The sequence below is a fragment of the Bufo bufo genome, unplaced genomic scaffold (genome assembly GCF_905171765.1).
Source record: "Bufo bufo unplaced genomic scaffold, aBufBuf1.1, whole genome shotgun sequence".
Classification (NCBI taxonomy): Eukaryota; Metazoa; Chordata; class Amphibia; order Anura; family Bufonidae; genus Bufo; species Bufo bufo.
The window spans coordinates 1-26,560 of NW_024400071.1; the positions used below are offsets into that span (position 1 = coordinate 1).

Genomic DNA, 26,560 nt, shown 5'->3' on the forward strand with positions numbered 1-26,560 from the left:
GAATCACCGTTGACAAACACCCTACTGCAATCTATTGTGCTTTTTTTATGATAAATAAAAGTAATCAAATAAAGTCAACGGAACAAAGGATTCCCAACCAGTCTCCCAAGCTAGCACTTGCGAAGCCTTAAGCTGCTTATCTTCTTCGATCTGATGAGTGCAGGTACATTCAGCTTAGAATAACCGTTGACAAGCACCCTACTGCAATCCATTGTGCTTTTTTTATGATAAATAAAAGTAATAAAAAAAGTCAACGGAACAAGGGATTCCCAACCAGTCTCCTAAGCTGGTACTTGCCAAGCCTTAAGCTGCTTATCTTCTGCGATCTGACGAGTGCAGGTACATTCAGCTTAGAATAACTGTTGACAAGCACCCTACTGCAATCCATTGTGCTTTTTTTATGATAAATAAAAGTAAGAAAAAAAGTTAACGTAACAAAGGATTCCCAACCAGTCTCCCAAGCTGGTACTTGCCAAGCCTTAAGCTGCTTATCTTCTGTGATCTGGCGAGTGCAGATACATTCAGCTTAGAATAACCGTTGACAAACACCCTACTGCAATCCATTGTGCTTTTTTATGATAAATAAAAGTAAGAAAAAAAGTCAACGGAACAAGGGAATCCCAACCAGTCTCCCAAGCTGGTACTTGCCAAGCCTTAAGCTGCTTACCTTCTGCGATCTGACGAGTGCAGGTACATTCAGCTTAGAATAACCGTTGACAAGCACCCTACTGCAATCCATTGTGCTTTTTTTATGATAAATAAAAGTAATAAAAAAAGTCCACGGAACAAGGGATTCCCGACCAGTCTCCCAAGCTGGTACTTGCCAAGCCTTAAGCTGCTTATCATCTGCGATCTGACGAGTGCAGGTACATTCAGCTTAGAATAACCATTGACAACCACCGTACTGCAATCCATTGTGCTTTTTTTATGATAAATAAAAGTCAACGGAACAAGGGATTCCCAACCAGTCTCCCAAACTGGTACTTGCCAAGCCTTAAGCTGCTTATCTTCTGCGATCTGACGAGTGCAGGTACATTCAGCTTAAAATAACAGTTGACAAGCACCCTACTGCAATCCATTGTGCTTTTTTATGATAAAAAAAATAAGAAAAAAAGTCAACGGAACAAGGGATTCCCAACCAGTCTCCCAAGCTTGTACTTGCCAAGCCTTAAGCTGCTTATCTTCTGCGATCTGACGAGTGCAGGTACATTCAGCTTAGAATAACCGTTGACAAACACCCTACTGCAATCCATTGTGCTTTTTTTATGATAAATAAAAGTAAGAAAAAAAGTCAATGGAACAAGGGATTCCCAACCAGACTCCCAAGCTGGTACTTGCCAAGCCTTAAGCTGTTTATTTTCTGCAATCTGACGAGTGCAGGTACATTCAGCTTTGAAAAACCATTGACAAGCACCCTACTGCAATCCATTGTGCTTTTTTTATGATAAATAAAAGTAATAAAAAAAGTCAACTGAACAAGGGATTCCCAACCAGTCTCCCAAGCCTTAAGCTGCTTATCTTCTGCGATCTGACGAGTGCAGGTACATTCAGCTTAGAATAACCGTTGACAAGCACCCTACTGCAATCCATTGTGCTTTTTTTATGATAAATAAAAGTAAGAAAAAAAGTTAACGGAACAAAGGATTCCCAACCAGTCTCCCAAGCTGGTACTTGCCAAGCCTTAAGCTGCTTATCTTCTGTGATCTGGCGAGTGCAGGTACATTCAGCTTAGAATAACCGTTGACAAACACCCTACTGCAATCTATTGTGCTTTTTTTATGATAAATAAAAGTAATAAAAAAAAGTCAACGGAACAAGGGATTCCCAACCAGTTTCCCAAGCTAGTACTTGCCAAGCCTTAAGCTGCTTATCTTCTGCGATCTGATGAGTGCAGGTACATTCAGCTTAGAATAACCGTTGACAAGCACCCTACTGCAATCCATTGTGCTTTTTTTATGATAAATAAAAGTAATAAAAAAAGTCCACGGACCAAGGGATTCCCGACCAGTCTCCCAAGCTGGTACTTGCCAAGCCTTAAGCTGCTTATCTTCTGCGATCTGACGAGTGCAGGTACATTCAGCTTAAAATAACAGTTGACAAGCACCCCACTGCAATCCATTGTGCTTTTTTATGATAAAAAAAATAAGAAAAAAAAGCCAACGGAACAAGGGATTCCCAACCAGTCTCCCAAGCTTGTACTTGCCAAGCCTTAAGCTGCTTATCTTCTGCGATCTGACGAGTGCAGGTACATTCAGCTTAGAATAACCGTTGACAAACACCCTACTGCAATCCATTGTGCTTTTTTTATGATAAATAAAAGTAAGAAAAAAAGTCAATGGAACAAGGGATTCCCAACCAGTCTCCCAAGCTAGTACTTGCCAAGCCTTAAGCTGTTTATTTTCTGCAATCTGACGAGTGCAGGTACATTCAGCTTAGAATAACCGTTGACAAGCACCCTACTGCAATCCATTGTGCTTTTTTTATGATAAATAAAAGTAATAAAAAAAGTCAACGGAACAAGGGATTCCCAACCAGTCTCCCAAGCTGGTACTTTCCAAGCCTTAAGCTGCTTATCTTCTGCGATTTGACGAGTGCAGGTACATTCAGCTTAGAAATACCGTTGACAAACACCCTACTGCAATCCATTGTGCTTTTTTTATGATAAATAAAAGTAAGAAAAAAAGTCAATGGAACAAGGGATTCCCAACCAGACTCCCAAGCTGGTACTTGCCAAGCCTTAAGCTGTTTATTTTCTGCAATCTGACGAGTGCAGGTACATTCAGCTTTGAATAACCGTTGACAAGCACCCTACTGCAATCCATTGTGCTTTTTTATGATAAATAAAAGTAATAAAAAAAGTCAACGGAACAAGGGAATCCCAACCAGTCTCCCAAGCTGGTACTTGCCAAGCCTTAAGCTGCTTACCTTCTGCGATCTGACGAGTGCAGGTACATTCAGCTTAGAATAACCGTTGACAAACACCCTACTGCAATCTATTGTGCTTTTTTTATGATAAATAAAAGTAATAAAAAAAAGTCAACGGAACAAGGGACTCCCAACCAGTCTCCCAAGCTGGTACTTGCCAAGCCTTTATCTGCTTATCTTCTGCGATCTGATGAGTGCAGGTACATTCAGCTTAGAATAACCGTTGACAAGCACCCTACTGCAATCCATTGTGCTTTTTTTATGATAAATAAAAGTAATAAAAAAAGTCCACGGAACAAGGGATTCCCGACCAGTCTCCCAAGCTGGTACTTGCCAAGCCTTAAGCTGCTTATCATCTGCGATCTGACGAGTGCAGGTATATTCAGCTTAGAATAACCATTGACAAACACCGTACTGCAATCCATTGTGCTTTTTTTATGATAAATAAAAGTCAACGGAACAAGGGATTCCCAACAAGTCTCCCAAGCTGGTACTTGCCAAGCCTTAAGCTGCTTATCTTCTGCGATCTGACGAGTGCAGGTACATTCAGCTTAAAATAACAGTTGACAAGCACCCTACTGCAATCCATTGTGCTTTTTTATGATAAAAAAAATAAGAAAAAAAGTCAACGGAACAAGGGATTCCCAACCAGTCTCCCAAGCTTGTACTTGCCAAGCCTTAAGCTGCTTATCTTCTGCAATCTGACGAGTGCAGGTACATTCAGCTTAGAATAACCGTTGACAAACACCCTACTGCAATCCATTGTGCTTTTTTTATGATAAATAAAAGTAAGAAAAAAAGTCAATGGAACAAGGGATTCCCAACCAGACTCCCAAGCTGGTACTTGCCAAGCCTTAAGCTGTTTATTTTCTGCAATCTGACGAGTGCAGGTACATTCAGCTTAGAATAACCGTTGACAAGCACCCTACTGCAATCCATTGTGCTTTTTTTATGAAAAATAAAAGTAATAAAAAAAGACAACGGAACAAGGGATTCCCAACCAGTCTCCCAAGCTGGTACTTGCCCAGCCTTAAGCTGCTAATCTTCGGCGATCTGACAAGTGCAGGTACATTCAGCTTAGAGTAACCATTGACAAATACCCTAAAGCAATCCATTGTGCTTTTTTTATGATAAATAAAAGTAAGAAAAAAAGTCAACGGAACAAGGGATTCCCAACCAGTCTCCCAAGCTGGTACTTGCCCAGCCTTTAGCTGCTTATCTTCTGCAATCTGACAAGTGCAGGTACATTCAGCTTAGAATAACCATTGACGGGGCGGAGCTTGCGCCGGATGAAGATGGTTGCATAGCTCTCTGCTCTGTAAGGAGAATCGTCCCTAACGCCAGCTAAAACTAGCTTATTGTGGCAAGAATGGTGAAAATCGGGAATGCCAGACACGGTGATCCTCCTGCTACCTCCAAAAATCAAATTCCTGGGGGAGACATGGAGAAATTCCTCAAGAAAGCGGCCGCCACGATAGCTGCCAGAGAGCCCAAGTTGGCGCCGACACCGCAATCTAAAGCTCCGAAACGTGCATCTGCCCAATCGGAGGAAGAAAGCGGATCAGAGGATATCCATCCTACTACTGAGTTGCCGATCACAAGGAAATACCTCGACCGAGCTCTCAATAGAGTAATGGAACCGATCCTGGCAGAACTGTCAGCCTGCAGGCACGAGGTGAGGCATATTGGGGAGCGTGTGGAGACCCTTGAATCGCACCAAACAGCCATCTTAACCCACCAGTCTGCAGTAACAGATTCCTTTCGCCGCTGCGCAATGTATTTGAATGACCTCCATGCTTCCCTAGAAGATCAGGAAAACAGGGGGCGCCGAAATAACCTGAGATTTAGAGGAGTGCCAGAATCGGTCCCCCCCAGCGATATTTCGGCTACTATTATTGAAATATGTGGATCGTTACTGGGCCCTGACTACCCACACGAAGTGGTCATAGAACGGGCTCACAGAGCCTTGAGACCAAAGCCTAAGCCGACCGAACCGTCCAGGGACATTATATGCAAATTTCTCAATTTTCAAGTGAAAACCGCCATTCTAGAGGCGGCTCGTAACTGCAATGACATAGAATATGAAGATGCTAGGATTGATATATACCAGGACTTAGCTCCTTCAACTTTGAAGAAACGCAGGGCCCTCAAGCCCCTGACAGACTGGCTCCGTTCTAACAAAGTGCTGTACCGTTGGTCTTATCCGTTTGGCCTAGCTTTCACATATGCGGGCAAGAGGGTTAACATCTCATCCTTCACGGATCTCACAGCTGTCTACGAGCTACTGAATATACCTGCACTGCCGATTGAAAACTGGGAACTTTTTCAAGATTTAAATGTCTTACCTGATGTCCCCAGGGTGGCTCCCTTTGAAGTGCCACGTACACCGAAGTCCTCACGTTCCAAGAAAAGGGGCATGCAGCTTACACCGAGGAGCCTTTCTCAAGAACAGTAGATTGTAATAAGTGATCTATCCATGCATGCTTTATGTGATGCTGTTTTTTAGAAATCATAATCTCCCACTTTTCTGATTTAAGATCTTAGAGCCATTGTGATTTCATACATCTAACACTACTGGCCTTAAGGGCCTTCCATCCTTTTCTTGCCCTATTAATACCTCCTCATGGGCGTTATACGATCTCCCAACCGGTCTACAGACCAATTACCCCCCTCCCGATCAGGACATATTTAAAAATGTCTACTCTCTACTATGTTGTTTGTTTAACTTGTTGTATTCTGTTCCCTCCCCTCATCCCTAACCCAAGGTATTTGTTTCTTCCACTGAAAAGGAATACTCTCCTATCTACTTCATCTTCCAAGACGTATGAAGCAGCGGATCACCACCAATCCGCTATATTCTCGCCGGGAAGGTCACACCAGCAGCAAGGTACTACCACACACACCACACCCAATGGCTGATCTGACAGTAGCCTCTTACAATGTTAAAGGTTTTTATTCCCCTTCAAAACTGAGTCAAATCTTTACCATTCTAAGAAAAGCCGGGGCTGGGGTGATTTTCCTACAAGAGACACACTTCCGCTTCAACCACTACCCTGACATGCGATTTTCATACTATTCCAATTGGTATCACTGTGGGGGTAGTTCCTCGGCCTCTAGTGGAGTCAGTATTGGTTTGCAAAGGAAAATCCCCTTTAAATTTGTTAGCCAAATCCTCGACCCAGATGGGAGATTTATGCTACTAAAAGGCACTATAGGGCCTCAAACTTACACCCTTATTAATTTATATGTCCCTAACTCTAAACAGGCCCAGTGGTTTGCCGACATATTCCCAGTCATATAATCATTTAAGGAGGGTATAGTAATAGCAGGGGGCGACTTTAACGTAGCACTTTTCCCACAGCTGGATACCTCTTCTCACAAATCCTCCCACTCAAATAAAGCTTTAAAAACCATTAGAAATACCCTATGGGATTTACACCTGATTGATGTCTGGCGATCACATCACCCTAATTATTCAGACTTCACATTCTACTCCCCAACACATGGTACCTATCACAGAATAGACTACCTTTTTATCTCTAAAGAGCACTTACACTTGTGTAGAGAGACGTCTATTGGCTCCATACACGTTTCAGATCACTCCCCTATATTTCTCTCTGTCTCAGCCCCTAACGAAACGCCCTCGTGCTTCAACTGGCGCCTAAATGAATCCCTCCTGGGCTTCCAGGACTCAGTAGATTTAATTTCCAAACACATCACTGAGTATTTTTCACTAAACAAAAACCCCGAATTAGCAGTGAACACACTTTGGGATGCTCACAAACCAGTAATTAGGGGACAATTCATCAATATTGGCACCCACCAAAAAAGAATAAGGGAAAGAGAAATTGATGAAACACTAAAAAACATCCAGAGATTAGAGTCGCAGCACAAAAATAATCCCTCTGACCCTGAATTCCAAGAATTATCGAAGTATAGGGCCAAACTAAGATCCCTCCTATCCTCTAGAGCGGCCAAATATTACATGAGTTTCCAGCACAAATTTTTCGCACATGGCGATAAAGCCACAAAATTTGTCATGAATAGAGTTAAAGGGAGGAGATCAGCAAATCATGTCCACCAGCTTTCCTCGCAGGATGGCTCTCCTATCTTCTCAGTTAACCAGATTGCTGCCCATTTTCGTTCATTTTACAATGATTTATATAACCTTCCCTCAGCCACAGACCCAAATACTCGTGCCTCCGTTACATCTTCTTTCCTGAAAGCTGCTAAACTTCCTAACATCTCTCCAGAGAAGAAATCCAGTCTGGAATCCCCTTTTTCCTTATCTGAACTTAAAAAAGCAATGCACCAAATGCCGACAGGAAAGAGTCCAGGCCCGGACGGTTTGCCATTAGCTTACTATAAAAAATTCCATGAACTCCTTCTCCCCCATCTTTTGGAAGTATGTAACCAGACTTTCCAGGGAATTCCCCTCTCAAGAGATATGACTGCGGCCCACATTACTCTTATTCCAAAGGAAGGGAAAGATGCTAAGTTATGTTCAAATTATAGGCCCATTTCCCTCCTAAACATAGACCTCAAGCTCCTGGCCAAGATGTTAGCCAATAGGTTAGCCATTCTTCTTCCTCAACTTGTTCATGGGGACCAGGTCGGTTTTATCCGCAACAGGGAAGGCAAGGATAACACCACCAGAGTGATAAACACTCTTTGCCATGCCAAACAAATTTCCTCCCCTATGCTTTTACTTAGCACGGATGCTGAGAAAGCATTCGATAGGGTTAATTGGTTATACTTAAAGCAAACAATGCTGGGCTTTGGTTTGCCTGATTCCTTTGTTCAATCTACTTTCTCGATGTATGAACATGCAACAGCTTCAGTATTAGTTAATGGTAACCTATCCTCCCCTTTTCCCATTAGAAATGGGACCCGTCAAGGCTGCCCCCTTTCACCCCTCTTATTTATTTTGGCCCTTGAGCCACTCTTGGCAACCATAAGATTGGACCGGGAGGTAGTAGGTCTATGTTTGGGAGGCAGGGAACAAAAAATAGCTGCCTTCGCAGATGATGTTCTTATGATGACAATTAACCCGAAGGTATCCTTGCCCCGGATTCAGACTCACCTTGAGAAGTATAGTGTCTTGTCAGATTTCAAAATTAATGCCAGCAAGTCACTAGTCCTCTGCTTAGGCATCTCTCAGACAACCAAAAGTCAACTGATGAGAGAGTCTCCATTTAACTGGTCCTCCCATAATATCACATATTTGGGGGTTAAGATTAGTCCTGAAGTATCTGAACTTTTCTCTCTTAACTACACCCCCTTAAAAAACTCGCTTTTTGAAGCTATTGATAACTTGGCCCGCTCTAACCCAACTCTGTCCTGGTTTGGTCGCAAAAACCTCCTTTCCTCCTTAATACTTCCCCGTCTCACATACCTACAGCAAGTACTCCCCATAACTGTACCAAAACACTATTATGATTCGATTATGCAAAAGTTCAGATCCTTCATCTGGTGCGGAAAGAAAGCGAGACTTTCATCTGCTCTCCTCACTAAGCCGAGACATGCTGGGGGAATTGGCCTGCCAAACCCTGAGCTATACGGGAAAGCCATTCTCCTTTCACGAGCAATAGCTTGGCTACGTTCTCCCCCTTCCTCCGCAGTGGTTCAGATAGAACTAGATATTTTGAACGGACCAGCTAGATCACTTCTCCTGGGTCATAGACTGGTTCTCCCTGGCCTAGTGCCTCACTACCCAATAGTTAAAGCTACTCTGGAAGCTTGGAAGTGGTTATCCTCTTCACACTGCTCCATCCCATACCCTTCCCCCACCTTATCTGTGTCTGATGTTATAAATACAGCCCCCTCTACCCTCAGGAAATCAACTTCAGCAGGACTTATTTCCGCCTCAACTCCTATAACCTCCTTGGTTCTCCCTATAGGAAGATGGATGGACTTAAATGAAACTAATGCCTTGCTCAACCCCCACCCGAGAGATTTCCTCTCTATTGCTTACCTCAGAGCCTACTTAAAACAACATATTAAAATAGGGGATCTGTCTCGTCCTTTGGTTTGGTTGGAAGCTTTGATTTCAATACACCCAACACCCAGAAAACTCATTTCACTGATATACAGTAAATTGCGGCTGCCTCCAATGATAGCTAAACCATCCTTTGTGAAACATTGGGAAACTGATTTGAACATTACAATTCCATTTGAAGATCTACCTAAACTACTTCAGTCCCCTCATGGTGCCTCCCGCTGCGTTAGACTCCAGGAAAATGGATATAAAATCCTTACCAGATGGTACAATACGCCTGACAAAACAGCAAGATTTTCAGTGTCTGCTTCGGACGTTTGCTGGAGGTGCCATGGGGAGAGAGGAACCTTTCTCCACATTTGGTGGGCTTGCCCTCTTATACATAAGTGGTGGTGTGAGATCTTCTCAGTTGCCAACCGAATCTGCGGCACTTCGATCCAACCTTCCCCCCAGCTAGCTCTACTGTCCCTCTCACAAGAAAAGGAGAAAGCTAAGCCACCCTTGGTATTCTCACAGATGCTACTGGCGGCTCGTCTCCTACTCCCTAAATTTTGGCTGCAATCTGAAGTCCCTTCCCAAGAACAATGGACCCAAAAAATAGATCAGATCTATAGGTTTGAGGAACTATCGTCATGGGAATCCCGTACACACCTGATGTTCCTAAAGAGATGGTCCCTGTGGTCTCAACACAGATCCCTAACAACTTAGCATATCCCACAGTTGTCTAAATGGTTTAAGACATACATACCACACTCTCCCAATGCAATTAGCGTCTTGTTCAGGAGACTCTTATATTCCACATGGAAGATCTAAGACCCTTTGTGCCAGGTCATGTCGTCCTCTTCTTAGATCTCAGTTTGGCAAACACAATATTCATCATAAATCCTTTTCAAATTGCAGATGACTGTACTGTGAGCTAACTCATGCATGTTGTAATTTTTACAATGAAAGTGTACAATCTCTGTATCATATCTTATTTGACATGGCCTGCAAGCCTATACCTTGGTAACCTGTTACCCTCTGTTACCCTCTGTTATATATTTAAATTTACAATAAAAATATAAATAAAAAAAAAAAAGAATAACCATTGACAAGCACCCTACTGCAATCCATTGTGCTTTTTTTTATGATAAATAAAAGTAAGAAAAAAAGTCAACGGAACAAGGGATTCCCAACCAGTCTCTCAAGCTGGTACTTGCCAAGCCTTAAGCTGCTTACCTTCTGCGATGTGACGAGTGCAGGTACATTCAGCTTAGAACAACCGTTGACAAACACCCTACTGCAATTCATTGTGGTTTTTTTATGATAAATAAAAGTAATAAAAAAAGTCAACGGAACAAGGGATTCCCAACCAGTCTCCCAAGCTGGTACTTGCCAAGCCTTAAGCTGCTTATTTTCTGCGATCCGACGAGTGCAGGTACATTCAGTTTAAAATATTCGTTGACAAACACCCTACTGCAATCCATTGTGCTTTTTTTATGATAAATAAAAGTAATAAAAAAAGTCAACGGAACAAGGGATTCCCAACCAGTCTCCCAAGCTGGTACTTGCCAAGCCTTAAGCTGCTTATCTTCTGCGATCTGACGAGTGCTGGTACATTCAGCTTAGAATAACCGTTGACAAACACCCTACTGCAATCCATTGTGCTTTTTTTTATGATAATTTAAAGTAATAAAAAAAAGTCAAAGGAACAAGGGATTCCTAACCAGTCTCCCAAGCTGGTACTTGCCAAGCCTTAAGCTGCTTATCTTCTGCGATCTGACGAGTGCAGGTACATTCAGCTTAGAATAACCGTTGACAAACACCCTACTGCAATCCATTGTGCTTTTTTTATGATAAATAAAAGTAATAAAAAAAGTCAACGGAACAAGGGATTCCCAACCAGGTACTTGCCAAGCCTTAAGCTGCTTATCTTCTGCGATCTGACGAGTGCAGGTACATTCAGCTTAGAATAACCGTTGACAAACACCCTACTGCAATCCATTGTGCTTTTTTTATGATAAATAAAAGTAATAAAAAAAGTCAACTGAACAAGGGATTCCCAACCAGGTACTTGCCAAGCCTTAAGCTGCTTATCTTCTGCGATCTGACGAGTGCAGGTACATTCAGCTTAGAATAACCGTTGACAAACACCCTACTGCAATCCATTTTGCTTTTTTTATGATAAATAAAAGTAATAAAAAAAGTCAACGGAACAAGGGATTCCCAACCAGTCTCCCAAGCTGGTACTTGCCAAGCCTTAAGCTGCTTATCTTCTGCGATCTGACGAGTGCAGGTACATTCAGCTTAGAATAACCGTTGACAAACACCCTACTGCAATTCATTGTGCTTTTTTTTATGATAAATAAAAGTAATAAATAAAGTCAACGGAACAAGGGATTCCCAACCAGTCTCCCAAGCTGGTACTTGCCAAGCCTTAAGCTGCTTATCTTCTGCGATCTGACGAGTGCAGGTACATTCAGCTTAGAATAACCGTTGACAAACACCCTACTGCAATCCATTGTGCTTTTTTTATGATAAATAAAAGTAATAAAAAAAGTCAACGGAACAAGGGATTCCCAACCAGTCTCCCAAGCTGGTACTTGCCAAGCCTTAAGCTGCTTATCTTCTGCGATCTGACGAGTGCAGGTACATTCAGCTTAGAATAACCATTGACAAGCACCCTACTGCAATCCATTGTGCTTTTTTTATGATAAATAAAAGTAAGAAAAAAAGTCAACGGAACAAGGGATTCCCAACCAGTCTCCCAAGCTGGTACTTGCCAAGCCTTAAGCTGCTTATCTTCTGCGATCTGACGAGTGCAGGAACATTCAGCTTAAAATAACCATTGACAAGTACCCTACTGCAATCCATTGTGCTTTTTTTATGATAAATAAAAGTAATAAATAAAGTTAACGGAACAAGGGATTCCCAATCAGTCTCCCAAGCTGGTACTTGCCAAGCCTTAAGCTGCTTATCTTCTGCGATCTGACGAGTGCAGGTACATTCAGCTTAGAATAACCATTGATAAGCACCTTACTGCAATCCATTGTGCTTTTTTTATGATAAATAAAAGTAATAAAAAAATTCAACAGAACAAGGGACTCCCAACCATTCTCCCAAGCTGGTACTTGCCAAGCCTTAAGCTGCTTATCTTCTGCGATATGACGAGTGTAGGTACATTCAGCTTAGAATAACCGTTGACAAACACCCAACTGCAATCCATTGTGCTTTTTTTATGATAAATAAAAGTAATAAAAAAAGTCAACGCAACAAGGGATTCCCAACCAGGTACTTGCCAAGCCTTAAGCTGCTTATCTTCTGCGATCTGACGAGTGCAGGTACATTCAGCTTAGAATAACCGTTGACAAGCACCCTACTGCAATCCATTGTGCTTTTTTTATAATAAATAAAAGTAATAAAAAAAGTCAACTGAACAAGGGATTCCCAACCAGTCTCCCAAGCTGGTACTTGCCAAGCCTTAAGCTGCTTATCTTCTGCGATCTGACGAGTGCAGGTACATTCAGCTTAGAATAACCGTTGACAAGCACCCTACTGCAATCCATTGTGCTTTTTTTATGATAAATAAAAGTAATAAAAAAAGTCAACGGAACAAGGGATTCCCAACCAGTCTCCCAAGCTGGTACTTGCCAAGCCTTAAGCTGCTTATCTTCTGCGATCTGACGAGTGCAGGTACATTCAGCTTAGAATAACCGTTGACAAACACCCTACTGCAATCCATTGTGCTTTTTTTATGATAAATAAAAGTAATAAAAAAAGTCAACGGAACAAGGGATTCCCAACCAGTCTCCCAAGCTGGTACTTGCCAAGCCTTAAGCTGCTTATCTTCTGCGATCTGACGAGTGCAGGTACATTCAGCTTAGAATAACCGTTGACAAACACCCTACTGCAATCCATTGTGCTTTTTTATGATAAATAAAAGTAATAAAAAAAGTCAACGAACAAGGGATTCCCAACCAGTCTCCCAAGCTGGTACTTGCCAAGCCTTAAGCTGCTTATCTTCTGCGATCTGACGAGTGCAGGTACATTCAGCTTAGAATAACCGTTGACAAACACCCTACTGCAATCCATTGTGCTTTTTTATGATAAATAAAAGTAATAAAAAAAGTCAACGGAACAAGGGATTCCCAACCAGTCTCCCAAGCTGGTACTTGCCAAGCCTTAAGCTGCTTATCTTCTGCGATCTGACGAGTGCAGGTACATTCAGCTTAGAATAACCGTTGACAAACACCCTACTGCAATCCATTGTGCTTTTTTATGATAAATAAAAGTAATAAAAAAAGTCAACGGAACAAGGGATTCCCAACCAGTCTCCCAAGCTGGTACTTGCCAAGCCTTAAGCTGCTTATCTTCTGCGATCTGACGAGTGCAGGTACATTCAGCTTAGAATAACCGTTGACAAACACCCTACTGCAATCCATTGTGCTTTTTTTATGATAAATAAAAGTAATAAAAAAAGTCAACGGAACAAGGGATTCCCAACCAGTCTCCCAAGCTGGTACTTGCCAAGCCTTAAGCTGCTTATCTTCTGCGATCTGACGAGTGCAGGTACATTCAGCTTAGAATAACCGTTGACAAACACCCTACTGCAATCCATTGTGCTTTTTTATGATAAATAAAAGTAATAAAAAAGTCAACGGAACAAGGGATTCCTAACCAGTCTCCCAAGCTGGTACTTGCCAAGCCTTAAGCTGCTTATCTTCTGCGATCTGACGAGTGCAGGTACATTCAGCTTAGAATAACCGTTGACAAACACCCTACTGCAATCCATTGTGCTTTTTTATGATAAATAAAAGTAATAAAAAAAGTCAACGGAACAAGGGATTCCCAACCAGTCTCCCAAGCTGGTACTTGCCAAGCCTTAAGCTGCTTATCTTCTGCGATCTGACGAGTGCAGGTACATTCAGCTTAGAATAACCGTTGACAAACACCCTACTGCAATCCATTGTGCTTTTTTTATGATAAATAAAAGTAATAAAAAAAGTCAACGGAACAAGGGATTCCCAACCAGTCTCCCAAGCTGGTACTTGCCAAGCCTTAAGCTGCTTATCTTCTGCGATCTGACGAGTGCAGGTACATTCAGCTTAGAATAACCGTTGACAAGCACCCTACTGCAATCCATTGTGCTTTTTTTATGATAAATAAAAGTAATAAAAAAAGTCAACGGAACAAGGGATTCCCAACCAGTCTCCCAAGCTGGTACTTGCCAAGCCTTAAGCTGCTTATCTTCTGCGATCTGACGAGTGCAGGTACATTCAGCTTAGAATAACCGTTGACAAGCACCCTACTGCAATCCATTGTGCTTTTTTTATGATAAATAAAAGTAATAAAAAAAGTCAACGGAACAAGGGATTCCCAACCAGTCTCCCAAGCTGGTACTTGCCAAGCCTTAAGCTGCTTATCTTCTGCGATCTGACGAGTGCAGGTACATTCAGCTTAGAATAACCGTTGACAAACACCCTACTGCAATCCATTGTGCTTTTTTATGATAAATAAAAGTAATAAAAAAAGTCAACGGAACAAGGGATTCCCAACCAGTCTCCCAAGCTGGTACTTGCCAAGCCTTAAGCTGCTTATCTTCTGCGATCTGACGAGTGCAGGTACATTCAGCTTAGAATAACCGTTGACAAGCACCCTACTGCAATCCATTGTGCTTTTTTTATGATAAATAAAAGTAATAAAAAAAGTCAACGGAACAAGGGATTCCCAACCAGTCTCCCAAGCTGGTACTTGCCAAGCCTTAAGCTGCTTATCTTCTGCGATCTGACGAGTGCAGGTACATTCAGCTTAGAATAACCGTTGACAAGCACCCTACTGCAATCCATTGTGCTTTTTTTATGATAAATAAAAGTAATAAAAAGTCAACGGAACAAGGGATTCCCAACCAGTCTCCCAAGCTGGTACTTGCCAAGCCTTAAGCTGCTTATCTTCTGCGATCTGACGAGTGCAGGTACATTCAGCTTAGAATAACCGTTGACAAGCACCCTACTGCAATCCATTGTGCTTTTTTTATGATAAATAAAAGTAAGAAAAAAAGTCAACGGAACAAGGGATTCCCAACCAGTCTCCCAAGCTGGTACTTGCCAAGCCTTAAGCTGCTTATCTTCTGCGATCTGACGAGTGCAGGTACATTCAGCTTAGAATAACCATTGACAAGCACCCTACTGCAATCCATTGTGCTTTTTTTATGATAAATAAAAGTAATAAAAAAAGTCAACGGAACAAGGGATTCCCAACAGTCTCCCAAGCTGGTACTTGCCAAGCCTTAAGCTGCTTATCTTCTGCGATCTGACGAGTGCAGGTACATTCAGCTTAGAATAACCATTGACAAGCACCTCACTGCAATCCATTGTGCTTTTTTTATGATAAATAAAAGTAATAAAAAAAGTCAACAGAACAAGGGATTCCCAACCAGTCTCCCAAGCTGGTACTTGCCAAGCCTTAAGCTGCTTATCTTCTGCGATCTGACGAGTGCAGGTACATTCAGCTTAGAATAACCGTTGACAAACACCCTACTGCAATCCATTGTGCTTTTTTTATGATAAATAAAAGTAATAAAAAAAGTCAACAGAACAAGGGATTCCCAACCAGCTGGTACTTGCCAAGCCTTAAGCTGCTTATCTTCTGCGATCTGACGAGTGCAGGTACATTCAGCTTAGAATAACCGTTGACAAGCACCCTACTGCAATCCATTGTGCTTTTTTTATGATAAATAAAAGTAATAAAAAAAGTCAACGGAACAAGGGATTCCCAACCAGTCTCCCAAGCTGGTACTTGCCAAGCCTTAAGCTGCTTATCTTCTGCGATCTGACGAGTGCAGGTACATTCAGCTTAGAATAACCGTTGACAAGCACCCTACTGCAATCCATTGTGCTTTTTTTATGATAAATAAAAGTAATAAAAAAAGTCAACGGAACAAGGGATTCCCAACCAGTCTCCCAAGCTGGTACTTGCCAAGCCTTAAGCTGCTTATCTTCTGCGATCTGACGAGTGCAGGTACATTCAGCTTAGAATAACCGTTGACAAGCACCCTACTGCAATCCATTGTGCTTTTTTTATGATAAATAAAAGTAATAAAAAAAGTCAACGGAACAAGGGATTCCTAACCAGTCTCCCAAGCTGGTACTTGCCAAGCCTTAAGCTGCTTATCTTCTGCGATCTGACGAGTGCAGGTACATTCAGCTTAGAATAACCGTTGACAAGCACCCTACTGCAATCCATTGTGCTTTTTTTATGATAAATAAAAGTAATAAAAAAAGTCAACGGAACAAGGGATTCCTAACCAGTCTCCCAAGCTGGTACTTGCCAAGCCTTAAGCTGCTTATCTTCTGCGATCTGACGAGTGCAGGTACATTCAGCTTAGAATAACCGTTGACAAGCACCCTACTGCAATCCATTGTGCTTTTTTTATGATAAATAAAAGTAATAAAAAAAGTCAACGGAACAAGGGATTCCAACCAGTCTCCCAAGCTGGTACTTGCCAAGCCTTAAGCTGCTTATCTTCTGCGATCTGACGAGTGCAGGTACATTCAGCTTAGAATAACCGTTGACAAGCACCCTACTGCAATCCATTGTGCTTTTTTTATGATAAATAAAAGTAATAAAAAAAGTCAACGGAACAAGGGATTCCCAACCAGTCTCCCAAGCTGGTACTTGCCAAGCCTTAAGCTGCTTATCTTCTGCGATCTGACGAGTGCAGGTACATTCAGCTTAGAATAACCGTTGACAAACACCCTACTGCAATCCATTGTGCTTTTTTTATGATAAATAAAAGTAATAAAAAAGTCAACGGAACAAGGGATTCCCAACCAGTCTCCCAAGCTGGTACTTGCCAAGCCTTAAGCTGCTTATCTTCTGCGATCTGACGAGTGCAGGTACATTCAGCTTAGAATAACCGTTGACAAACACCCTACTGCAATCCATTGTGCTTTTTTTATGATAAATAAAAGTAATAAAAAAAGTCAACGGAACAAGGGATTCCCAACCAGTCTCCCAAGCTGGTACTTGCCAAGCCTTAAGCTGCTTATCTTCTGCGATCTGACGAGTGCAGGTACATTCAGCTTAGAATAACCGTTGACAAACACCCTACTGCAATCCATTGTGCTTTTTTATGATAAATAAAAGTAATAAAAAAAGTCAACGGAACAAGGGATTCCAACCAGTCTCCCAAGCTGGTACTTGCCAAGCCTTAAGCTGCTTATCTTCTGCGATCTGACGAGTGCAGGTACATTCAGCTTAGAATAACCGTTGACAAACACCCTACTGCAATCCATTGTGCTTTTTTATGATAAATAAAAGTAATAAAAAAAAGTCAACGGAACAAGGGATTCCCAACCAGTCTCCCAAGCTGGTACTTGCCAAGCCTTAAGCTGCTTATCTTCTGCGATCTGACGAGTGCAGGTACATTCAGCTTAGAATAACCGTTGACAAACACCCTACTGCAATCCATTGTGCTTTTTTTATGATAAATAAAAGTAATAAAAAAAGTCAACGGAACAAGGGATTCCCAACCAGTCTCCCAAGCTGGTACTTGCCAAGCCTTAAGCTGCTTATCTTCTGCGATCTGACGAGTGCAGGTACATTCAGCTTAGAATAACCGTTGACAAGCACCCTACTGCAATCCATTGTGCTTTTTTTATGATAAATAAAAGTAATAAAAAAAGTCAACGGAACAAGGGATTCCCAACCAGTCTCCCAAGCTGGTACTTGCCAAGCCTTAAGCTGCTTATCTTCTGCGATCTGACGAGTGCAGGTACATTCAGCTTAGAATAACCGTTGACAAAGCACCCTACTGCAATCCATTGTGCTTTTTTTATGATAAATAAAAGTAATAAAAAAAGTCAACGGAACAAGGGATTCCCAACCAGTCTCCCAAGCTGGTACTTGCCAAGCCTTAAGCTGCTTATCTTCTGCGATCCTGACGAGTGCAGGTACATTCAGCTTAGAATAACCGTTGACAAGCACCCTACTGCAATCCATTGTGCTTTTTTTATGATAAATAAAAGTAATAAAAAAAGTCAACGGAACAAGGGATTCCTAACCAGTCTCCCAAGCTGGTACTTGCCAAGCCTTAAGCTGCTTATCTTCTGCGATCTGACGAGTGCAGGTACATTCAGCTTAGAATAACCGTTGACAAGCACCCTACTGCAATCCATTGTGCTTTTTTATGATAAATAAAAGTAATAAAAAAAGTCAACTGAACAAGGGATTCCCAACCAGTCTCCCAAGCTGGTACTTGCCAAGCCTTAAGCTGCTTATCTTCTGCGATCTGACGAGTGCAGGTACATTCAGCTTAGAATAACCATTGACAAGCACCCTACTGCAATCCATTGTGCTTTTTTTATGATAAATAAAAGTAATAAAGTCAACAGAACAAGGGATTCCCAACCAGTCTCCCAAGCTGGTACTTGCCAAGCCTTAAGCTGCTTATCTTCTGCGATCTGACGAGTGCAGGTACATTCAGCTTAGAATAACCGTTGACAAGCACCCTACTGCAATCCATTGTGCTTTTTTTATGATAAATAAAAGTAAGAAAAAAAGTCAACGGAACAAGGGATTCCCAACCAGTCTCCCAAGCTGGTACTTGCCAAGCCTTAAGCTGCTTATCTTCTGCGATCTGACGAGTGCAGGTACATTCAGCTTAGAATAACCATTGACAAGTACCCTACTGCAATCCATTGTGCTTTTTTTATGATAAATAAAAGTAATAAATAAAGTCAACGGAACAAGGGATTCCCAATCAGTCTCCCAAGCTGGTACTTGCCAAGCCTTAAGCTGCTTATCTTCTGCGATCTGACGAGTGCAGGTACATTCAGCTTAGAATAACCATTGACAAGCACCCTACTGCAATCCATTGTGCTTTTTTTATGATAAATAAAAGTAATAAAAAAAGTCAACAGAACAAGGGATTCCCAACCAGTCTCCCAAGCTGGTACTTGCCAAGCCTTAAGCTGCTTATCTTCTGCGATCTGACGAGTGCAGGTACATTCAGCTTAGAATAACCGTTGACAAACACCCTACTGCAATCCATTGTGCTTTTTTTATGATAAATAAAAGTAATAAAAAAAGTCAACGAACAAGGGATTCCCAACCAGTCTCCCAAGCTGGTACTTGCCAAGCCTTAAGCTGCTTATCTTCTGCGATCTGACGAGTGCAGGTACATTCAGCTTAGAATAACCGTTGACAAGCACCCTACTGCAATCCATTGTGCTTTTTTTATGATAAATAAAAGTAATAAAAAAAGTCAACTGAACAAGGGATTCCCAACCAGTCTCCCAAGCTGGTACTTGCCAAGCCTTAAGCTGCTTATCTTCTGCGATCTGACGAGTGCAGGTACATTCAGCTTAGAATAACCGTTGACAAGCACCCTACTGCAATCCATTGTGCTTTTTTTATGATAAATAAAAGTAAGAAAAAAAGTCAACGGAACAAGGGATTCCCAACCAGTCTCCCAAGCTGGTACTTGCCAAGCCTTAAGCTGCTTATCTTCTGCGATCTGACGAGTGCAGGTACATTCAGCTTAGAATAACCGTTGACAAACACCCTACTGCAATCCATTGTGCTTTTTTAATGATAAATAAAAGTAATAAAAAAAGTCAACGGAACAAGGGATTCCCAACCAGTCTCCCAAGCTGGTACTTGCCAAGCCTTAAGCTGCTTATCTTCTGCGATCTGACGAGTGCAGGTACATTCAGCTTAGAATAACCGTTGACAAACACCCTACTGCAATCCATTGTGCTTTTTTAATGATAAATAAAAGTAATAAAAAAAGTCAACGGAACAATGGATTCCCAACCAGTCTCCCAAGCTGGTACTTGCCAAGCCTTAAGCTGCTTATCTTCTGCGATCTGACGAGTGCAGGTACATTCAGCTTAGAATAACTATTGACAAGCACCCTTCTGCAATCCATTGTGCTTTTTTTCTGATAAATAAAAGTAAGAAAAAAAGTCAACGGAACAAGGGATTCCCAACCAGGTACTTGCCAAGCCTTAAGCTGCTTATCTTCTGCGATCTGACTAGGGCAGGTACATTCAGCTTAGAATAACCGTTGACAAACACCCTACTGCAATCCATTGTGCTTTTTTTATGATAAATAAAAGTAATAAAAAAAGTCAACTGAACAAGGGATACCCAACCAGGTACTTGCCAAGCCTTAAGCTGCTTATCTTCTGCGATCTGACGAGTGCAGGTACATTCAGCTTAGAATAACCGTTGACAAGCACCCTACTGCAATCCATTGTGCTTTTTTTATGATAAATAAAAGTAATAAAAAAAGTCAACGGAACAAGGGATTCCCAACCAGTCTCCCAAGCTGGTACTTGCCAAGCCTTAAGCTGCTTATCTTCTGCGATCTGACGAGTGCAGGTACATTCAGCTTAGAATAACCGTTGACAAACACCCTACTGCAATCCATTGTGCTTTTTTTATGATAAATAAAAGTAATAAAAAAAGTCAACGGAACAAGGGATTCCCAACCAGTCTCCCAAGCTGGTACTTGCCAAGCCTTAAGCTGCTTATCTTCTGCGATCTGACGAGTGCAGGTACATTCAGCTTAGAATAACCGTTGACAAACACCCTACTGCAATCCATTGTGCTTTTTTTATGATAAATAAAAGTAATAAAAAAAGTCAACGGAACAAGGGATTCCCAACCAGTCTCCCAAGCTGGTACTTGCCAAGCCTTAAGCTGCTTATCTTCTGCGATCTGACGAGTGCAGGTACATTCAGCTTAGAATAACCGTTGACAAACACCCTACTGCAATCCATTGTGCTTTTTTTATGATAAATAAAAGTAATAAAAAAAGTCAACGGAACAAGGGATTCCCAACCAGTCTCCCAAGCTGGTACTTGCCAAGCCTTAAGCTGCTTATCTTCTGCGATCTGACGAGTGCAGGTACATTCAGCTTAGAATAACCGTTGACAAGCACCCTACTGCAATCCATTGTGCTTTTTTTATGATAAATAAAAGTAATAAAAAAAGTCAACGGAACAAGGGATTCCCAACCAGTCTCCCAAGCTGGTACTTGCCAAGCCTTAAGCTGCTTATCTTCTGCGATCTGACGAGTGCAGGTACATTCAGCTTAGAATAACCGTTGACAAGCACCCTACTGCAATCCATTGTGCTTTTTTTATGATAAATAAAAGTAATAAAAAAAGTCAACGGAACAAGGGATTCCCAACCAGTCTCCCAAGCTGGTACTTGCCAAGCCTTAAGCTGCTTATCTTCTGCGATCTGACGAGTGCAGGTACATTCAGCTTAGAATAACCGTTGACAAGCACCCTACTGCAATCCATTGTGCTTTTTTTATGATAAATAAAAGTAATAAAAAAAGTCAACGGAACAAGGGATTCCCAACCAGTCTCCCAAGCTGGTACTTGCCAAGCCTTAAGCTGCTTATCTTCTGCGATCTGACGAGTGCAGGTACATTCAGCTTAGAATAACCGTTGACAAGCACCCTACTGCAATCCATTGTGCTTTTTTTATGATAAATAAAAGTAATAAAAAAGTCAACGGAACAAGGGATTCCCAACCAGTCTCCCAAGCTGGTACTTGCCAAGCCTTAAGCTGCTTATCTTCTGCGATCTGACGAGTGCAGGTACATTCAGCTTAGAATAACCGTTGACAAGCACCCTACTGCAATCCATTGTGCTTTTTTTATGATAAATAAAAGTAAGAAAAAAGTCAACGGAACAAGGGATTCCCAACCAGTCTCCCAAGCTGGTACTTGCCAAGCCTTAAGCTGCTTATCTTCTGCGATCTGACGAGTGCAGGTACATTCAGCTTAGAATAACCGTTGACAAGCACCCTACTGCAATCCATTGTGCTTTTTTTATGATAAATAAAAGTAATAAAAAAAGTCAACGGAACAAGGGATTCCCAACCAGCTGTACTTGCCAAGCCTTAAGCTGCTTATCTTCTGCGATCTGACGAGTGCAGGTACATTCAGCTTAGAATAACCGTTGACAAACACCCTACTGCAATCCATTGTGCTTTTTTTATGATAAATAAAAGTAATAAAAAAAGTCAACTGAACAAGGGATTCCCAACCAGTCTCCCAAGCTGGTACTTGCCAAGCCTTAAGCTGCTTATCTTCTGCGATCTGACGAGTGCAGGTACATTCAGCTTAGAATAACCGTTGACAAACACCCTACTGCAATCCATTGTGCTTTTTTTATGATAAATAAAAGTAATAAAAAAAGTCAACGGAACAAGGGATTCCCAACCAGTCTCCCAAGCTGGTACTTGCCAAGCCTTAAGCTGCTTATCTTCTGCGATCTGACGAGTGCAGGTACATTCAGCTTAGAATAACCGTTGACAAACACCCTACTGCAATCCATTGTGCTTTTTTTATGATAAATAAAAGTAATAAAAAAAGTCAACGGAACAAGGGATTCCCAACCAGTCTCCCAAGCTGGTACTTGCCAAGCCTTAAGCTGCTTATCTTCTGCGATCTGACGAGTGCAGGTACATTCAGCTTAGAATAACCGTTGACAAACACCCTACTGCAATCATTGTGCTTTTTTTATGATAAATAAAAGTAATAAAAAAAGTCAACGGAACAAGGGATTCCCAACCAGTCTCCCAAGCTGGTACTTGCCAAGCCTTAAGCTGCTTATCTTCTGCGATCTGACGAGTGCAGGTACATTCAGCTTAGAATAACCGTTGACAAACACCCTACTGCAATCCATTGTGCTTTTTTTATGATAAATAAAAGTAATAAAAAAAGTCAACGGAACAAGGGATTCCCAACCAGTCTCCCAAGCTGGTACTTGCCAAGCCTTAAGCTGCTTATCTTCTGCGATCTGACGAGTGCAGGTACATTCAGCTTAGAATAACCGTTGACAAGCACCCTACTGCAATCCATTGTGCTTTTTTTATGATAAATAAAAGTAATAAAAAAAGTCAACGGAACAAGGGATTCCCAACCAGTCTCCCAAGCTGGTACTTGCCAAGCCTTAAGCTGCTTATCTTCTGCGATCTGACGAGTGCAGGTACATTCAGCTTAGAATAACCGTTGACAAGCACCCTTCTGCAATCCATTGTGCTTTTTTTATGATAAATAAAAGTAATAAAAAAAGTCAACGGAACAAGGGATTCCCAACCAGTCTCCCAAGCTGGTACTTGCCAAGCCTTAAGCTGCTTATCTTCTGCGATCTGACGAGTGCAGGTACATTCAGCTTAGAATAACCGTTGACAAACACCCTACTGTAATCCATTGTGCTTTTTTATGATAAAAAAAAGTAATAAAAAAGTAAACGGAACAAGGCATTCCTAACCAGTCTCCCAAGCTGGTACTTGCCAAGCCTTAAGCTGCTTATCTTCTGCGATCTGACGAGTGCAGGTACATTCAGCTTAGAATAACCGTTGACAAACACCCTTCTGCAATCCATTGTGCTTTTTTATGATAAATAAAAGTAATAAAAAAAAGTCAACGGAACAAGTGATTCCCAACCAGGTACTTGCCAAGCCTTAAGCTGCTTATCTTCTGCGATCTGACGAGTGCAGGTACATTCAGCTTAGAATAACCGTTGACAAACACCCTACTGCAATCCATTGTGCTTTTTTATGATAAATAAAAGTAATAAAAAAAAGTCAACAGAACAAGGGATTCCCAACCAGTCTCCCAAGCTGGTACTTGCCAAGCCTTAAGCTGCTTATCTTCTGCGATCTGACGAGCGCAGGTACATTCAGCTTAGAATAACTGTTGACAAGCACCCTACTGCAATCCATTGTGCTTTTTTTATGATAAATAAAAGTAATAAAAAAAGTCAACGGAACAAGGGATTCCCAACCAGTCTCCCAAGCTGGTACTTGCCAAGCCTTAAGCTGCTTATCTTCTGCGATCTGACGAGTGCAGGTACATTCAGCTTAGAATAACCGTTGACAAGCACCCTACTGCAATCCATTGTGCTTTTTTTATGATAAATAAAAGTAATAAAAAAAGACAACGGAACAAGGGATTCCCAACCAGTCTCCCAAGCTGGTACTTGCCAAGCCTTAAGCTGCTTATCTTCTGCGATCTGACGAGTGCAGGTACATTCAGCTTAGAATAACCGTTGACAAGCACCCTACTGCAATCCATTGTGCTTTTTTTATGATAAATAAAAGTAATAAAAAAAGTCAACAGAACAAGGGATTCCTAACCAGTCTCCCAGGCTGGTACTTGCCAAGCCTTAAGCTGCTTATCTTCTGCGATCTGACGAGTGCAGGTACATTCAGCTTAGAATAACCGTTGACAAACACCCTACTGCAATCCATTGTGCTTTTTTTATGATAAATAAAAGTAATAAAAAAAGTCAACTGAACAAGGGATTCCCAACCAGTCTCCCAAGCTGGTACTTGCCAAGCCTTAAGCTGCTTATCTTCTGCGATCTGACGAGTGCAGGTACATTCAGCTTAGAATAACCGTTGACAAGCACCCTACTGCAATCCATTGTGCTTTTTTTATGATAAATAAAAGTAATAAAAAGTCAACAAGGGATTCCCAACCAGTCTCCCAAGCTGGTACTTGCCAAGCCTTAAGCTGCTTATCTTCTGCGATCTGACGAGTGCAGGTACATTCAGCTTAGAATAACCGTTGACAAGCACCCTACTGCAATCCATTGTGCTTTTTTTATGATAAATAAAAGTAATAAAAAAAGTCAACGGAACAAGGGATTCCCAACCAGTCTCCCAAGCTGGTACTTGCCAAGCCTTAAGCTGCTTATCTTCTGCGATCCGACGAGTGCAGGTACATTCAGTTTTGAATAACCATTGACAAGCACCCAACTGCAATCCATTGTGCTTTTTTTATGATAAATAAAAGTAAGAAAAAAAGTCAACGGAACAAGGGATTCCCAACCAGTCTCCCAAGCTGGTACTTGCGAAGACTTAAGCTGCTTATCTTCTGCGATCTGACGAGTGCAGGTACATTCAGCTTAGAATAACCGTTGACAAACACCCTACTGCAATCCATTGTGCTTTTTTATGATAAATAAAAGTAATAAAAAAAAGTCAACAAAACAAAGGATTCCCAACCTGGTACTTGCCAAGCCTTAAGCTGCTTATCTTCTGCGATCTGACGAGTGCAGGTACATTCAGCTTAGAATAACCATTGACAAGCATTCTACTGCAATCCATTGTGCTTTTTTATGATAAATAAAAGTAAGAAAAAAAGTCAACAGAACAAGGGATTCCCAACCAGTCTCCCAAGCTGGTACTTGCCAAGCCTTAAGCTGCTTATCTTCTGCGATCTGACGAGTGCAGGTACATTCAGCTTAGAATAACCGTTGACAAACACCCTACTGCAATCCATTGTGCTTTTTTTATGATAAATAAAAGTAAGAAAAAAAGTCAACGGAACAAGGGATTCCCAACCAGTCTCCCAAGCTGGTACTTGCCAAGCCTTAAGCTGCTTATCTTCTGCGATCTGACGAGTGCAGGTACATTCAGCTTAGAATAACCGTTGACAAGCACCCTACTGCAATCCATTGTGCTTTTTTTATGATAAATAAAAGTAAGAAAAAAAGTCAACGGAACAAGGGATTCCCAACCAGTCTCCCAAGCTGGTACTTGCCAAGCCTTAAGCTGCTTATCTTCTGCGATCTGACGAGTGCAGGTACATTCAGCTTAGAATAACCGTTGACAAGCACCCTACTGCAATCCATTGTGCTTTTTTTATGATAAATAAAAGTAAGAAAAAAAGTCAACGGAGCAAGGAATTGCCAACCAGTCTCCCAAGCTGGTACTTGCATAGCCTTAAGCTGCTTATCTTCTGCGATCTGACAAGTGCAGGTACATTCAGCTTAGAATAACCGTTGACAAGCACCCTACTGCAATCCATTGTGCTTTTTTTATGATAAATAAAAGTAAGAAAAAAAGTCAACTGAACAAGGGATTCCCAACCAGTCTCCCAAGCTGGTACTTTCCAAGCCTTAAGCTGCTTATCTTCTGCGATCTGACGACTGCAGGTACATTCAGCTTAGAATAACCGTTGACAAACACCCTACTGCAATAAATTGTGCTTTTTTTATGATAAATAAAAGTCAACGGAAGAAGGGATTCCCAACCAGTCTCCCAAGATGGTACTTGCCAAGCCTTAAGCTGCTTATCTTCTGCGATCTGACGAGCGCAGATACATTCAGCTTAGAATAACCATTGACAAACACACTACTGCAATCCATTGTGCTTTTTTTATGATAAATAAAAGTAATAAAAAAAGTCAACGGAACAAGGGATTCCCAACCAGTCTCCCAAGCTTGTACTTGCCAAGCCTTAAGCTGCTTATCTTCTGCGATCTGACGAGTGCAGGGACATTCAGCTTAGAATAACCATTGACAAGCACCCTACTGCAATCCATTGTGCTTTTTTATGATAAATAAAAGTAAGAAAAAAAGTCAACGGAACAAGGGATTCCCAACCAGTCTCCCAAGCTTGTACTTGCCAAGCCTTAAGCTGCTTATCTTCTGCGATCTGACGAGTGCAGGTACATTCAGCTTAGAATAACCGTTGACAAACACCCTACTGCAATCCATTGTGCTTTTTTTATGATAAATAAATGTAAGAAAAAAAGTCAACGGTACAAGGGGTTCCCAACCAGGTACTTGCCAAGCCTTAAGCTGCTTATCTTCTGCGATCTGACGAGCGCAGGTACATTCA

At 41.6% G+C, this 26,560-nt stretch overlaps 87 pseudogenes; all 87 read right to left on the reverse strand.

The window, feature by feature from the left end:
* Positions 1-248: 248 nt before the first annotated feature.
* On the reverse strand, positions 249-367 carry LOC120983328 (annotated as a pseudogene).
* Positions 368-599: 232 nt separating this feature from the next.
* LOC120983343 lies at positions 600-718 on the reverse strand (annotated as a pseudogene).
* Positions 719-939: 221 nt separating this feature from the next.
* On the reverse strand, positions 940-1,058 carry LOC120983363 (annotated as a pseudogene).
* A 55-nt stretch (positions 1,059-1,113) lies between these two features.
* On the reverse strand, positions 1,114-1,232 carry LOC120983326 (annotated as a pseudogene).
* A 571-nt stretch (positions 1,233-1,803) lies between these two features.
* Positions 1,804-1,922, reverse strand: LOC120983298 (annotated as a pseudogene).
* A 232-nt stretch (positions 1,923-2,154) lies between these two features.
* On the reverse strand, positions 2,155-2,273 carry LOC120983335 (annotated as a pseudogene).
* A 57-nt stretch (positions 2,274-2,330) lies between these two features.
* LOC120983362 lies at positions 2,331-2,449 on the reverse strand (annotated as a pseudogene).
* A 57-nt stretch (positions 2,450-2,506) lies between these two features.
* On the reverse strand, positions 2,507-2,625 carry LOC120983364 (annotated as a pseudogene).
* A 232-nt stretch (positions 2,626-2,857) lies between these two features.
* On the reverse strand, positions 2,858-2,976 carry LOC120983344 (annotated as a pseudogene).
* A 58-nt stretch (positions 2,977-3,034) lies between these two features.
* Positions 3,035-3,153, reverse strand: LOC120983341 (annotated as a pseudogene).
* Positions 3,154-3,374: 221 nt separating this feature from the next.
* LOC120983358 lies at positions 3,375-3,493 on the reverse strand (annotated as a pseudogene).
* A 55-nt stretch (positions 3,494-3,548) lies between these two features.
* LOC120983352 lies at positions 3,549-3,667 on the reverse strand (annotated as a pseudogene).
* A 6,758-nt stretch (positions 3,668-10,425) lies between these two features.
* LOC120983334 lies at positions 10,426-10,544 on the reverse strand (annotated as a pseudogene).
* Positions 10,545-10,603: 59 nt separating this feature from the next.
* Positions 10,604-10,722, reverse strand: LOC120983361 (annotated as a pseudogene).
* A 385-nt stretch (positions 10,723-11,107) lies between these two features.
* On the reverse strand, positions 11,108-11,226 carry LOC120983150 (annotated as a pseudogene).
* Positions 11,227-11,284: 58 nt separating this feature from the next.
* On the reverse strand, positions 11,285-11,403 carry LOC120983268 (annotated as a pseudogene).
* Positions 11,404-11,460: 57 nt separating this feature from the next.
* Positions 11,461-11,579, reverse strand: LOC120983315 (annotated as a pseudogene).
* Positions 11,580-11,636: 57 nt separating this feature from the next.
* LOC120983345 lies at positions 11,637-11,755 on the reverse strand (annotated as a pseudogene).
* Positions 11,756-11,812: 57 nt separating this feature from the next.
* On the reverse strand, positions 11,813-11,931 carry LOC120983359 (annotated as a pseudogene).
* Positions 11,932-12,328: 397 nt separating this feature from the next.
* LOC120983336 lies at positions 12,329-12,447 on the reverse strand (annotated as a pseudogene).
* A 57-nt stretch (positions 12,448-12,504) lies between these two features.
* On the reverse strand, positions 12,505-12,623 carry LOC120983367 (annotated as a pseudogene).
* A 57-nt stretch (positions 12,624-12,680) lies between these two features.
* On the reverse strand, positions 12,681-12,799 carry LOC120983379 (annotated as a pseudogene).
* A 56-nt stretch (positions 12,800-12,855) lies between these two features.
* LOC120983355 lies at positions 12,856-12,973 on the reverse strand (annotated as a pseudogene).
* Positions 12,974-13,029: 56 nt separating this feature from the next.
* Positions 13,030-13,148, reverse strand: LOC120983391 (annotated as a pseudogene).
* A 56-nt stretch (positions 13,149-13,204) lies between these two features.
* On the reverse strand, positions 13,205-13,323 carry LOC120983157 (annotated as a pseudogene).
* A 57-nt stretch (positions 13,324-13,380) lies between these two features.
* On the reverse strand, positions 13,381-13,499 carry LOC120983169 (annotated as a pseudogene).
* Positions 13,500-13,554: 55 nt separating this feature from the next.
* On the reverse strand, positions 13,555-13,673 carry LOC120983321 (annotated as a pseudogene).
* A 56-nt stretch (positions 13,674-13,729) lies between these two features.
* On the reverse strand, positions 13,730-13,848 carry LOC120983180 (annotated as a pseudogene).
* Positions 13,849-13,905: 57 nt separating this feature from the next.
* LOC120983191 lies at positions 13,906-14,024 on the reverse strand (annotated as a pseudogene).
* Positions 14,025-14,081: 57 nt separating this feature from the next.
* Positions 14,082-14,200, reverse strand: LOC120983203 (annotated as a pseudogene).
* A 57-nt stretch (positions 14,201-14,257) lies between these two features.
* LOC120983215 lies at positions 14,258-14,376 on the reverse strand (annotated as a pseudogene).
* A 56-nt stretch (positions 14,377-14,432) lies between these two features.
* Positions 14,433-14,551, reverse strand: LOC120983227 (annotated as a pseudogene).
* Positions 14,552-14,608: 57 nt separating this feature from the next.
* LOC120983239 lies at positions 14,609-14,727 on the reverse strand (annotated as a pseudogene).
* A 55-nt stretch (positions 14,728-14,782) lies between these two features.
* LOC120983250 lies at positions 14,783-14,901 on the reverse strand (annotated as a pseudogene).
* A 57-nt stretch (positions 14,902-14,958) lies between these two features.
* On the reverse strand, positions 14,959-15,077 carry LOC120983316 (annotated as a pseudogene).
* A 57-nt stretch (positions 15,078-15,134) lies between these two features.
* LOC120983340 lies at positions 15,135-15,252 on the reverse strand (annotated as a pseudogene).
* A 57-nt stretch (positions 15,253-15,309) lies between these two features.
* On the reverse strand, positions 15,310-15,428 carry LOC120983300 (annotated as a pseudogene).
* Positions 15,429-15,652: 224 nt separating this feature from the next.
* LOC120983262 lies at positions 15,653-15,771 on the reverse strand (annotated as a pseudogene).
* Positions 15,772-15,828: 57 nt separating this feature from the next.
* Positions 15,829-15,947, reverse strand: LOC120983274 (annotated as a pseudogene).
* A 57-nt stretch (positions 15,948-16,004) lies between these two features.
* On the reverse strand, positions 16,005-16,123 carry LOC120983322 (annotated as a pseudogene).
* Positions 16,124-16,180: 57 nt separating this feature from the next.
* LOC120983323 lies at positions 16,181-16,299 on the reverse strand (annotated as a pseudogene).
* A 57-nt stretch (positions 16,300-16,356) lies between these two features.
* Positions 16,357-16,474, reverse strand: LOC120983347 (annotated as a pseudogene).
* Positions 16,475-16,531: 57 nt separating this feature from the next.
* On the reverse strand, positions 16,532-16,650 carry LOC120983286 (annotated as a pseudogene).
* A 56-nt stretch (positions 16,651-16,706) lies between these two features.
* On the reverse strand, positions 16,707-16,825 carry LOC120983297 (annotated as a pseudogene).
* A 57-nt stretch (positions 16,826-16,882) lies between these two features.
* LOC120983308 lies at positions 16,883-17,001 on the reverse strand (annotated as a pseudogene).
* Positions 17,002-17,057: 56 nt separating this feature from the next.
* On the reverse strand, positions 17,058-17,175 carry LOC120983348 (annotated as a pseudogene).
* A 57-nt stretch (positions 17,176-17,232) lies between these two features.
* On the reverse strand, positions 17,233-17,351 carry LOC120983319 (annotated as a pseudogene).
* A 57-nt stretch (positions 17,352-17,408) lies between these two features.
* LOC120983331 lies at positions 17,409-17,527 on the reverse strand (annotated as a pseudogene).
* A 57-nt stretch (positions 17,528-17,584) lies between these two features.
* On the reverse strand, positions 17,585-17,703 carry LOC120983342 (annotated as a pseudogene).
* A 58-nt stretch (positions 17,704-17,761) lies between these two features.
* LOC120983312 lies at positions 17,762-17,881 on the reverse strand (annotated as a pseudogene).
* A 57-nt stretch (positions 17,882-17,938) lies between these two features.
* Positions 17,939-18,057, reverse strand: LOC120983324 (annotated as a pseudogene).
* Positions 18,058-18,113: 56 nt separating this feature from the next.
* On the reverse strand, positions 18,114-18,232 carry LOC120983350 (annotated as a pseudogene).
* Positions 18,233-18,285: 53 nt separating this feature from the next.
* Positions 18,286-18,404, reverse strand: LOC120983301 (annotated as a pseudogene).
* A 57-nt stretch (positions 18,405-18,461) lies between these two features.
* On the reverse strand, positions 18,462-18,580 carry LOC120983317 (annotated as a pseudogene).
* Positions 18,581-18,637: 57 nt separating this feature from the next.
* Positions 18,638-18,756, reverse strand: LOC120983313 (annotated as a pseudogene).
* Positions 18,757-18,813: 57 nt separating this feature from the next.
* LOC120983302 lies at positions 18,814-18,932 on the reverse strand (annotated as a pseudogene).
* Positions 18,933-18,989: 57 nt separating this feature from the next.
* On the reverse strand, positions 18,990-19,107 carry LOC120983357 (annotated as a pseudogene).
* A 57-nt stretch (positions 19,108-19,164) lies between these two features.
* On the reverse strand, positions 19,165-19,283 carry LOC120983337 (annotated as a pseudogene).
* A 57-nt stretch (positions 19,284-19,340) lies between these two features.
* Positions 19,341-19,459, reverse strand: LOC120983353 (annotated as a pseudogene).
* A 57-nt stretch (positions 19,460-19,516) lies between these two features.
* Positions 19,517-19,635, reverse strand: LOC120983365 (annotated as a pseudogene).
* A 561-nt stretch (positions 19,636-20,196) lies between these two features.
* LOC120983366 lies at positions 20,197-20,315 on the reverse strand (annotated as a pseudogene).
* Positions 20,316-20,372: 57 nt separating this feature from the next.
* Positions 20,373-20,491, reverse strand: LOC120983368 (annotated as a pseudogene).
* Positions 20,492-20,548: 57 nt separating this feature from the next.
* LOC120983369 lies at positions 20,549-20,667 on the reverse strand (annotated as a pseudogene).
* A 57-nt stretch (positions 20,668-20,724) lies between these two features.
* Positions 20,725-20,843, reverse strand: LOC120983370 (annotated as a pseudogene).
* Positions 20,844-20,900: 57 nt separating this feature from the next.
* On the reverse strand, positions 20,901-21,019 carry LOC120983371 (annotated as a pseudogene).
* Positions 21,020-21,076: 57 nt separating this feature from the next.
* Positions 21,077-21,195, reverse strand: LOC120983373 (annotated as a pseudogene).
* A 57-nt stretch (positions 21,196-21,252) lies between these two features.
* LOC120983374 lies at positions 21,253-21,371 on the reverse strand (annotated as a pseudogene).
* A 56-nt stretch (positions 21,372-21,427) lies between these two features.
* LOC120983375 lies at positions 21,428-21,546 on the reverse strand (annotated as a pseudogene).
* A 56-nt stretch (positions 21,547-21,602) lies between these two features.
* LOC120983376 lies at positions 21,603-21,721 on the reverse strand (annotated as a pseudogene).
* Positions 21,722-21,944: 223 nt separating this feature from the next.
* LOC120983338 lies at positions 21,945-22,063 on the reverse strand (annotated as a pseudogene).
* Positions 22,064-22,120: 57 nt separating this feature from the next.
* LOC120983377 lies at positions 22,121-22,239 on the reverse strand (annotated as a pseudogene).
* Positions 22,240-22,296: 57 nt separating this feature from the next.
* Positions 22,297-22,415, reverse strand: LOC120983378 (annotated as a pseudogene).
* A 56-nt stretch (positions 22,416-22,471) lies between these two features.
* Positions 22,472-22,590, reverse strand: LOC120983380 (annotated as a pseudogene).
* Positions 22,591-22,647: 57 nt separating this feature from the next.
* On the reverse strand, positions 22,648-22,766 carry LOC120983381 (annotated as a pseudogene).
* A 57-nt stretch (positions 22,767-22,823) lies between these two features.
* On the reverse strand, positions 22,824-22,942 carry LOC120983382 (annotated as a pseudogene).
* Positions 22,943-22,999: 57 nt separating this feature from the next.
* LOC120983384 lies at positions 23,000-23,118 on the reverse strand (annotated as a pseudogene).
* A 55-nt stretch (positions 23,119-23,173) lies between these two features.
* LOC120983351 lies at positions 23,174-23,292 on the reverse strand (annotated as a pseudogene).
* A 221-nt stretch (positions 23,293-23,513) lies between these two features.
* Positions 23,514-23,632, reverse strand: LOC120983325 (annotated as a pseudogene).
* Positions 23,633-23,689: 57 nt separating this feature from the next.
* Positions 23,690-23,808, reverse strand: LOC120983385 (annotated as a pseudogene).
* Positions 23,809-23,865: 57 nt separating this feature from the next.
* Positions 23,866-23,984, reverse strand: LOC120983320 (annotated as a pseudogene).
* Positions 23,985-24,041: 57 nt separating this feature from the next.
* Positions 24,042-24,160, reverse strand: LOC120983329 (annotated as a pseudogene).
* A 57-nt stretch (positions 24,161-24,217) lies between these two features.
* On the reverse strand, positions 24,218-24,336 carry LOC120983339 (annotated as a pseudogene).
* A 741-nt stretch (positions 24,337-25,077) lies between these two features.
* Positions 25,078-25,196, reverse strand: LOC120983303 (annotated as a pseudogene).
* A 57-nt stretch (positions 25,197-25,253) lies between these two features.
* LOC120983386 lies at positions 25,254-25,372 on the reverse strand (annotated as a pseudogene).
* A 57-nt stretch (positions 25,373-25,429) lies between these two features.
* Positions 25,430-25,548, reverse strand: LOC120983387 (annotated as a pseudogene).
* Positions 25,549-26,121: 573 nt separating this feature from the next.
* Positions 26,122-26,240, reverse strand: LOC120983360 (annotated as a pseudogene).
* Positions 26,241-26,296: 56 nt separating this feature from the next.
* Positions 26,297-26,415, reverse strand: LOC120983327 (annotated as a pseudogene).
* Between the last annotated feature and the right edge of the window lie 145 nt (positions 26,416-26,560).